We start from the raw sequence: 10,094 nt of genomic DNA, 5'->3' as shown, positions 1-10,094 counted from the left end.
CAGGCTATGTTAATTTTCTTTTATTTGCTTTTTTGGGTTTATTTTGCTTAGATTTTTAAGATTTGTGTGGAGCAAGCACAAAGCAAACATGCAAAGCTGAGATTTAGGGGCTTTTCGGTGGTTTTAAGACCCTAAGATTTTATTTTCTCTTCCCTTGATCTTTTGCCTAAAAAACAAAGCCCCACATGTCTGATTCGCTAAGGTTTCCAGTTAATCAGATTTTATTAGGTGTTTTCAAGTTTTATGGACGATTGTCTGTAAGCTGGCCTGATGCACAATGGCAGATGGGCCCGTCTGATCACAGAGAGGAGCCAAAGAGAAGAGCAGACGGAAAAGCAAAGGTGTTCATTTAAATCAATGTGATTTAGAATCGGAAGAGTTTGTTTCCAGAAACACAAAACATTCATTTTAACAAATAGTGAGTTGAAGTTAGTGATGTTTATTTAAAGCTACGCAATGAGTTTTGAAACCTGGGGGCACCTTGATTATCTTGTCTGTGGCTCACTCTTTGGACTCAAATCTGATTTTAAAAGAATATTAATTTTAATTTTGATACTTTAAAGCAATTGTTTTTCTCTGTGCTTGAGCAGTTTCCCATCTGTCAGGTGGCAAATGGGCTGGTGCTTTTTTAAAACATTTTTTATTTCAAATTACCAAAGTAATACATATTCATTGATGAAAATATGATAAATACAGAAGAGCCCAAAGAAAAACAATCATCCATAATCTCGCCATGCTGTTCATGAGAAAGCTGCTCATTTGAAGTGTTTACTTCCAGCCTAACACACACACACACACACACACACACACACACAGACATACCCACATGTGAATATACCTACCCAGATACATTCACATATATACAGGAACAGGATCATTCTGGGCACACTGCTTTATAATCTGCTTGCTGTAACTTAGCAATATGTTGTAAACAAGTCTTTAGATATTCTTAGTTAAAGTCTTACAAGAATTTTTTTCATTGAAGCATAGTTGATGTACAGTGTTATATGTTTCAGCTGTAGAACATAGTGATTCACAATTTATAAATGTTATATTCCATTTATAGCTGTTATAAAATATTGTCTATATTCCATGAGTTGTATGATATATCCTTGTAGCTTATTTATTTTATACATAGTAGCTTGTACCTCTTAACCCCCTACCCATCTCTTTCCCCTGTCCCCTTTCCTCTCCCCACTGGTAACCACTAGTTTGTTCTCTGTGAGTCTGTTTCCTTTTTGTTATAGTCACTAGTTTGTTTTATTTTTTAGATTCCACATGCAAGTGATATCATATAGTATTTGCTTTTGTCTGACTTATTTCACTTAGCACAATATCCTCCAAGTCCATGCATGTTGTTGCAAATGGCAACATTTCATTCTTTTTCATGGCTGAGTTGTATTCCATTGTATATTTATACCACATCTTCTTTATCCATTGATTTGTTCATGGACACTTAGGCTGCTTCCATATCTTGGCAATTGTAAATAGTACTGCTGTGAACATTGCAGTGCATGTATATTTTTGAATTAGTGTTTTTGTTGTTGTTAGTGGTGGTGTGTGTGTGGTTTTTTTTGTTTTGGTTTTTTTTTTGTTTTTTTGGTTAATACCCAGGAGTAGAATTGCTGGGTCATATGGTAGCTCTATTTATAGTTTTTTAAGAAACCTCAATACTGTTTTCCACAGTGGCCACACCAATTTACATTCCCAGCAACAGTGTACGAGGGTTCCATTTTCTCCACATCCTCGTCAACATGTTTAGTAGTTAATGTCTTTTTAATGGCTACACTGAGCTCCATCATATTGTTGGATATTTAAATTCTAATTCTTTGTTATCATAATGACTGCTTCAGTGTATGTTTATATATTTTATATCCATATATATTTATGTATTTAAAATTCAGTTGTATATTCCCTGTTTCTTATAAATAATTTTCTTAAAGTGGAATTTCAAAAGCCAAGGAAGTATGCATTTTCAAGGTTTTTGATACATATCGATGAATATCCCCCTGGGCAAGATGCTTTAATGTACACTTCTTCAAGTCAATGTGAGAGGACTGGCTTCCCCCCACCCCCACATACCCCAGTATTGGGTATACCAATATTTAAAAATGCCTTTGACTCATGGGCTAAAACACTGATATGTTAAGGTGTGATTCTGGTTCCATAGCCCTAGAATGGGGAATTAGGATACTATCAAAGTACCAGGCAGTAGCTTGCATCCGTCTTGCTCCCTGACACCTGAAGCTGGATTCCTTTCCTGCGTCTCACTCTACCACTGTTTGAGCACGGGTTGCTGGGCAAACAGCTAAAAAAGATAAAGATATATACATCTATACATGCACACACATGCACATAATTGTGTATAACCACACGCCAATTTTGTTAAAATATTTAATGTTTATATATGCACACTCATACACACAAGACCCTCCCAAGACATAACAATTAAAAACCAGTATGTTAACAGCATTATCTTTGGATGTTGGATTATAGACAATTTTTTGTCCTTTTACTTACCGATGTTTTCAAATTGCCTTTAAGAACCATCCATTACTTTTGAAAATACACACACCCAAACAATAAATGTGATTTTTTTTCTAAGCAAACAAAACTTATCCTGGTGTTCTGAGCAACAGGTATTGTCCTGCTATTATTCATCCCTTCCTTCCACCCCACGTGGCCGTAAGGCTTGGAAACCAGTGTGGCGAGTTGGGAGCTCAGTCTTGGAAGAGCCAAGTCCTGAGACCCGTCTGCAACTAACCATCTGAATCAAATCTCTGGGCCCCAGTTTGTTCACTTTTGGAATATGAAATCGGAGATGACATTAGATTTCCAGTGAAGTATCAACTCTGTTAGGCTGGGGAACTGTGCTGAGAAAATGTTGGAATCTTAATGCAAAATTGAATCTGGAAATTTGGAAAGACTTCTGTGGTTGACTAGTAATGTCTACCATGGGAAGAAATGCAGTGATTGATTACTGATGTCTTTCATGGGAATAAGAGCCCAGATCTTCCCGTCTCCTGCAACTTAGTTGCCTGCACCTGAACCAAGCATCTCTCATACCTCTTCTGAGTCTTAAATTCCCCTTTCTTGTGCTTCTTCATATACCTTGCCTTTCCATATTAACTTTTCCCTTTGTAAATGCCTCCCTTTTCAAAGAAAATCAGAGATTTAATCTGGTTCAATAAATATTTACTGTAGGAAATGTAAAAGTAAATAGGTTTTGGTCCATGCTTTTGAGGAGCCCCCAATTTTAGGGATGCTGGAGAACGGAGTCCAGTACTACATTTCACTGAAATTTTTTCTTGGATTGTAAGGAAGGTTCAGCCTACTGATGGTTAAGGAGTTCACCCAAAGAAAAAGGACAGGGATTGGGAAGAAGCAGGAGCACTGGAAAGAAAGATCACCGTGCAGAGGAGGAAGACACACCAGCTGGGGCTCCAGCTGGCTCCCAGCCCATCCTGCGTGCAGCCCAGTTGTGCCTCACCTGTCCCACTTGCCTGCAACTGAGCTTTCCTGGCTGGCAAGGAAGCGCTGGTTGTGCATCAGGATGAGCACTGACTGCCTTGCTGGGTCCTTTCTAGTCTTAGACTGGCGTGGAGGGCAGAAGTTTAGGGATGGGGAGTGGGTGAGCTGTTGGTGGTAGTAGTGTCCTTTCAGTGTGTGGCAACAGGTGCTGGATTAGACCCCCCATCCTGGGAGTATGGGGCCTTGACCTAGGGACGCCTGCCCTCTCAGCAGGGGTGAGAAAAGAGCAACAGAAAACCCAGAGCTCTCTCTGGGAGGCTGGCCTTGGGCCTGCTACCCGGCGTGCTCTCCTGCTATGGCAGAGTTTTTGGTCCCAAGGATACAGCCTTCCGTGGAAGATGCTCTTTTCACTCAATAGAAAGCAGAACTTCCCAACTTGTAAAGACATCTGAACAGGGGCTTCGAGCCCCAGTGGGAAATTGGTCCAGATATTCTCAAAGGTGCCTTTCAACCTTAAGACTCTGTGCCCCACTCCTGTCAAAATGCCACCTTGGAAGCCAGTGAATCATTCACCCTGTTAGATGAAAACATTGTTTCCGTGAGGTGTCACCAAGGCTGTCTGGCCTCCAAGTTTCTCCCAGCTTCTCCACTTACCATCTTTGGCAAATTAATAAATCCCTCTGCCTCAGTTTCCTCATCTATTAAGTGGGAATAATACTACTTATGGCCTAGGGCTGTTGTGTGGATAAAGTGAGCTGACATGTGCCCAATAAATGACATGTTGAGTGAATGGGTCTGTTTTTCCCTCTAGACTGAATGTGTGGACCATGATTCATCTTTCTGTCTTTAGTGCAAAGATAGACTGTACCAGAACTTTCAGCTATAAACATTTCCCTCGGTCTTCCTCTTTCAAGGGAAAGATATACGTAATAGACTATGCAGATATATGAGATGTGGAAAAAAAGGAAACATCCAGTGGAATACCAGAGACAGTAGAAGTCCAGCTAACCTCCTTTATTTTCCCAGGCAACAGTTCCTTGACAATTACCACAATTTGTAGGACACACAGGAATCCCACGCAATAACTCAAACGTCAGGACAGGGTTTGCCAGGGGGCAGCTTGCAACTATGAGCTCATTTATAGATGTGGGTGTAATAAAGAAAAGAAAATAGCAAAACCATAATAAAATTTTAAAATACAATAAATGCATTTATTTATTTTTATAATTTATTTATTTTACTCTGCAATATAAATTTATTGTAGTCTGTACAATAGAATGTAATAAGAAACACCTAATAAAAATATCTGCCACATTGTAGTCTTCCCACATAACAACTTGTATTCATAAACATCCTTCTCACTGCAGGCAAGGCCTTTGCAAAAGTTGCGAGTAGAAAAGGGGGATGGTGTCTGCGAATCAGGAATTGGTGGAACAACTTCTGATCCCTGGAGCAATGGTGCTCAACTGCAGCTGCATATGGGGTCCCCTGGGGAGCTTTTAAAAAGACAACTGGCCAGGTGATTCAAAGGTGTGGTCAAGGTCGAGAACCACTGGTCCAGGGCACACTCAGCCTCAGGCACTGGCACGTGTTTGTCATCATGGATAGTAAATGAGGGAGGGTCCCCTCCCTAGAAAGGGGTCCATGAAGCTCATCTGTGCTGTATGGGTTCTTAGGGTCCTTTAGTAGAGAGAGTCAAGTCACAAGTCTGAGATCTGTTAGGCACGTGGTTGCCACACCACCTGCTCATAGGACTTTCTATGGATAATGCAAAAGGGATGGAATTAATGGAAACAGTTGTTCCGTTAAAAGCCCGAGAGTATAGGGAGAGTTTACAAATGCTGCAGTGCTTTAAAGCTGATTCTGGTAAATCAGCATCTAAAAATCCACTCTTGCCTTTCTTTTTAGTGAATTCTTTTAGAGACTCTGAAAATGTGATTCTGTGCTGTGGTCTGGCTGGCTCTGCTCAGGGGGCTTCTTTTCGAAAATTACTGCCGCGGAGAGGCCTGAGATGAAGCAGGAGTCAAGACTTTTGGGGCTGGTGCAGGGCACAGGGAACACGTATGGGAGGGTAAGGTCTTTGGGCCATCATTCTCAGCTTTGGTCACTAAGGAGACCTGCTGAAGGAAGAAAGAGGGAAGATTAACTCTGGCAGACAGGCACTTATGGGGGTGGAGTGGAAAATGGGGGGCATGTAGGTTACAGGTCCTGATCACAGTATGACGGAGGCCAGGAAGTGTGTGCTGGTCATGGCTGTCCAGGGACAAGACAGATTAGGACCTTAGGAGATCATGTGATGTGCCTGGCTTTCATGTCCTCCTGTGAAAAATGGAGAAGGGGTCTGAAATCGATGACACCTGAGGCTCCATCCAGCTCGGATATTCTGGAAGATGATATGTTTGAAAAGTAAGTTGCTGACTGGCTGCTGGGAAGGAGCAGTAAGGAGACCCCTAGTGGGGGAAAGTCCCCGGGAGGATTTGGAGCCGGAACAAAGGAGGGCAGGTGGCACTGAGGGAAACAAGGGGCTTCAGGACAGAAGGGAGCCTGGGGCCTTGGCAACTCTGTCCGCAGTTTTCCTTATGACCCAGAGGCTGCCACTCAGACGGTCAGGCAGAAAATGGCGGCGGTGCCGGCTTCCTCTTCCCAGCTTCGAGGGGACTTGCTGTTACCATGGCGATGGCTAGGCGGTGTGATGTGTAGCTTTGTGCTGTGCCCACCTCCTTCTTTGTTCTCCTCCTGACTGTGGGTACCACCTCTGAGGCTATAAGAAAGGGCCCAAGTAGGGAATATCTGAGCTTGTTTGACTCACCTCCGGGGCAAATCTCTCTCTCCTGCTCCTGTCCTCCAAGGAGTCTCACTTCCTGATTAGATGTTCTGAGTCACTTGGGTCCTATTTCTTGAGGGAGGCAGAGAACAAAATCTGAAATATAAAGCCCAGAGAACGGAATAAAGTCTGGTCTGTCCTTTTGTTCTGTCTCTGACAGCAGTAGCAAGAGATGCTTTATGGGAGAGACACAGTAGTTGCCTTTGGTGAAGTCAATTTCCAAAGGTTAGGGAAGTGAGACTCTTTGACTTGCCCTTAACAACTCATTCTGGCTCTATCATTCATGTGAGCTCTTCTAAGCCCTTCTGGAACTTATTTATTCTTTCAGCCTTTATTGGATTCCAAATGATAGAGGCAGCCCCTGAGACTTGTGGTTGAGTAGTCCCCCATCCATCAGCCGTGGACTCCAATTGTGAAGTAATGGTCTCTATAGAAAATTCTCTGCCAGGGTTCTTTTCTTGGCTCTGCCACTGAAAAGCTACGACCGTGAGCAAGGTCCTTCCATCTCTCTGAGACTAAGTTTTCTGTTCTAAAAAACAAACGTAGGAACATCTGACCATCCCTAGCTCATGGGGTGGTTGTATTTTGAGGGCAGGGATTGTACCCTGCTCATCCCCAGAGCCCAGTATGGTCCCTGGCACATCACAAACATTCAGTGAATGGCTGTCAAATGGATGAGATAAAAGGAAACAACATTAGTGGTGACATTTCTGTACCAGTGGGAATTCTTGGTGGCAAATGACAGAAACCAAGTCAGACTAGTTTAAGCAAACACAGGGAGTTTCCAGCTCATGTAATGGGAAGTCCAGCGGTGGAGCTGGTTTTAGTCATGACTAAATTCCAAGGGCTCTAGGAAACCACCAGTGCACACACCATTGGAGCAAAAATTATCTTGCTTGCTTGGGGCCCACACCTCTGCAAGGACAGAAAGGAACTAAGTTTCTGTGTCGATACCTGGATTTCTTGTCCTGCCCTGCCCCTTCCAAGGTGAATTGGCTTTGGAGGAGTTGCTTTTTTCTAAGTCCTGGCTTTCAACTGTCTAAGATGGGGAGAAGAATATTTGCTTTGCATACAGGGTGGTTGAAAAGCTTGAAAGAGGTAAGAATATGGAAAGTTTCTACTGGCCTTAAAATTTAATTTAAATGCAAGGTGAGTGGCATGTATGTTATCTTTGGTTTAAGTAAGCATAAAAGCCTAATTTGTTTTGCAGGAATTCATTTTTGGAAGCGTGTTCAGAACACCTCTTTATGTAAGTCTATTCTTGTGCTAACTTACACCTAGAATTTATTGAATGCTTTACATGGATTATTTTATTTAATCCTCACCTAACTCTAGGTGGTAAGCACTGCTATTAGTTCCATTTTAAAGATGAGGAAACTGAGGCTTCAGGCATATAAATAACTCTGCCAAAGAATACAGATAGTAGGCAGCGGAGGCAGGAGACTAACACCGAGGTCTGCCCGAGGTCTGCCCGAGGATCCTGCACCTGTCCCGCCTGGGGATTCTGTGTTTGTTCTCCAGGTTCTCCTTACCCATCATGGCATACTAGCGCTGGATGGGACTCAGAGAGTGGAGGGTCCCACTGCCCCATCTTACTAGGCCCAGTAGAGCCAAGACTAAGCCCCGGCTATCTGATTTCCATTCTGCCTCTGCCAGAGCTTCTAAGAGGAAGCCACTGAAATGCAAACCCAAAGCAATGCTTTAAAGGAGAGCTTACAGAATTGCTGGAGAGGCTGGAGAAGCAGGCGGGCTCATGCTGGCAGGAGCAATGCCCCAATTATGCCGCAGAGCTGGCCTGCAGGACACCCCCTCCACCACTACCCGGCACCACACACAACAGTTGGTACCTCCCAAACTACCGGCACCAGACGCTACCCCTAGCCCTGGCCAGTGTCTCTCTCTCGCTCTCTCACACACACACACACTCAAACTGTAACTCCATTTTCTTGCATATGTTACTGTCCCTACCTCCTTATCTTGCTAACCTTGCATTCAAAGTCTGGCTGGGTACGTGTGGTGGGTGGAGCTACGTCACATGCCCATGTCCCAGCTGCAAAGGAGGCGGAAAGCAAGCGTCCGGCAATTTTAGCTTTCAGGTGAGATGCCCCCATGCCACCCATCAATTCTCAAAAAAGTGGTGAGTTTCCCAGACCTCGAAAGAGGATTTCAGTATTTGATGGCCAGAATTAGTGTTCTTGAAACTCTAAATGTGCCCTCGTTATTAAAATGCTGATTTGCAACCTAACCCCTACCCTAGGAGCCAAAAAGACAAATGCCATCAGTCCGTCTTTCCTGCTCCTGGGACCTGGGGCATGGGCCCCCCACTGAGCTTTCTGAAGACCGTTGTTCTCAGCTTTGCTCCCCTGCAAGGCGGATCTGCAGTCTCTATACGGGGTCTGATTCACGGGCATACAACGCTGTATCATGTTGTTGTCACATAAATAAAAAGATTTCACATGCAAACCTAAGGGCTGGAGGCCTCTGGGGCCCCCACACTCTATTCGCAGCCTCAAGCTGTGATATGCAGAGTGTGTCTGATGTTCACACCACCTCCGTGAGAAGATGCTGGGGGACAGCTGCCTCTCTTCCGCTGCCTGCTTGAGTCTTTCTCCTCATATCCTCCTCCTCCCTGAGCCCTGATCCCCAAGGCAGCTACCTGGGTGTGGCTTAGAAAGGAGGAGGTAACTGAGCAGGACGCGATGGGGTCTTCCCGGGACAGAACTGCCCCCACACGTCCTCCACCTGCCTCTTATCTATAGAAAAACCTTAGCATCCTTGGCCTTCCCCGAGTTCCAAGGAACAAATTTAATCAGAGAAGTGAGAAAATGCAGAAAGAAAGGAAAACAGTCAAGCAAGACAAACAAATAATAGTTTAGCCATTAAACAAAGTCAAGGGCCTTTAGTTCCTCTTCAAGGGCTATAGATAATATTCTGAGCCATGCACGTCCTGTGAGCTGTTTTGCAGAGATTGAAACCCCCACCAGGTGGAAGAAGTTAACTGTGTGCTGCCCACAAGCACATAGACCCCAGACCTGTTGGAACCGGAAGGTGGATGGTGTTGACTCTCGATGGCCTCACCACCAACCAATCAGAAGGATGTCCGAGAGCTAATCACACACCCCACACCCCCGCTTCCTCACCCTGCCTTTAAAAACCTTTCCCTGAATGCCTTGGGGGAGTTCTGGCCCTTTAAGCTTTAGCTGCCTGGACTCCCTGCTTGGTGTCCTGCAGCCAACGCTGCACTTTCCTTCACCGCAGCCCAGTGTCAGTGGATCGGCTTTACTGCTCATGTGCAAGTGGACCCAAGTTTGGTTCGTAACACTTGGTTTGAGGTGTGAATCTTCCAGGAATCCAGGAGGAGAGAGAACACGTAGGATGCAGAAAACCACAACTGTTGGTTTGTTAATTGGTTGATCAGTCAATGGCCCTTCTCTCCGGAGTCTATTGACTCCGCCATGACTCATTCCTGACGGCACAGAGTTTCCTGCTCTGATAAAGAGGTGGGCTTTGGGGCTGTCTGATTTACGTATCTGAAATAGACTCACTTGTGCGGTGTTTATGGTGTGTCAGAGGCCTCCTTCATCTGATGGCTCTCTGTCACCAAGTTATTACCCTATAGTGTAAATGGGTAAACTCAGCAAAGCAGGGAAGTGACCACCCCTGTCACACGGCTGTTTCTTTATGGTGCAAAGACTGGCTTCCTGACTCCCCGGCCAGAGTTACTCTAGACCAAAGATCTTGAATCACAAGGAACCTCAGGATCCTTTTCATTTGGCAGGCGAGAACACTGTGACCCAGG

General features: G+C 44.4%; 1 long non-coding RNA gene across 1 annotated transcript; it reads left to right on the top strand.

The window, feature by feature from the left end:
• The first annotated feature begins 7,092 nt into the window (after window positions 1–7,092).
• LOC140697175 (uncharacterized) lies at window positions 7,093–8,678 on the top strand. Its single transcript, XR_012074021.1, has 3 exons — window positions 7,093–7,393; window positions 7,506–7,544; window positions 8,553–8,678. It is a non-coding gene; the product is annotated as an uncharacterized lncRNA (long non-coding RNA).
• The last annotated feature ends 1,416 nt before the right edge of the window (window positions 8,679–10,094 follow it).

Source organism: Vicugna pacos, chromosome 6, assembly GCF_048564905.1.
Source record: "Vicugna pacos chromosome 6, VicPac4, whole genome shotgun sequence".
NCBI lineage: Eukaryota > Metazoa > Chordata > Mammalia > Artiodactyla > Camelidae > Vicugna > Vicugna pacos.
This window is presented reverse-complemented; position numbering and strand designations above follow the sequence as displayed.